Genomic DNA, 429 nt, shown 5'->3' on the forward strand with positions numbered 1-429 from the left:
AAAGAGGAAAGAATCGCAAATTCGTCGAAAATTAAATATCAAATAGGCAAATATAAAATTTTACGTGAAATTCGAACGAAATTAAATATCATTTACATTGAAAATATCTTCTTGGTGAACCTCATTTTGACCAATATCCGGTGTTAAAAGTCAATTAACTGTGGCACGTTGGTGAAACATAAAAATTCTTCAGTTTCCCGCGCGGAAAGTTACACTTTTCGTTCAGCTAGTCCGGAAGTTAGCTAGGCTTTCTGTACTTTCATTACCGCTAAGATTAATCTACAGTTGAACTTTGTTCATTAATGCGAGATCATAAAAGTTTGACCGATTTTCATCTTGCAGCGACCAACGGATCAAAGAGTGCTTTAATTTCATTCTACACTTTTCGTTGATACATGCAAAAAAAAAAAAAAAAAAAAAAAAAAAAAA

The 429-nt window shown here is 32.2% G+C and overlaps 1 protein-coding gene across 1 annotated transcript in view; it reads left to right on the forward strand.

Annotated features, from left to right (window-relative positions):
• LOC102677282 (limbic system-associated membrane protein-like) overlaps positions 1–429 on the forward strand; it is a 313371-nt gene that overhangs the window by 129888 nt on the left and 183054 nt on the right. The gene's annotated exons all lie outside the window — the stretch shown is intronic.

The sequence above is a fragment of the Apis dorsata genome, unplaced genomic scaffold, assembly GCF_000469605.1.
Source record: "Apis dorsata unplaced genomic scaffold, Apis dorsata 1.3 scaffold_13, whole genome shotgun sequence".
Taxonomy (NCBI): Eukaryota; Metazoa; Arthropoda; class Insecta; order Hymenoptera; family Apidae; genus Apis; species Apis dorsata.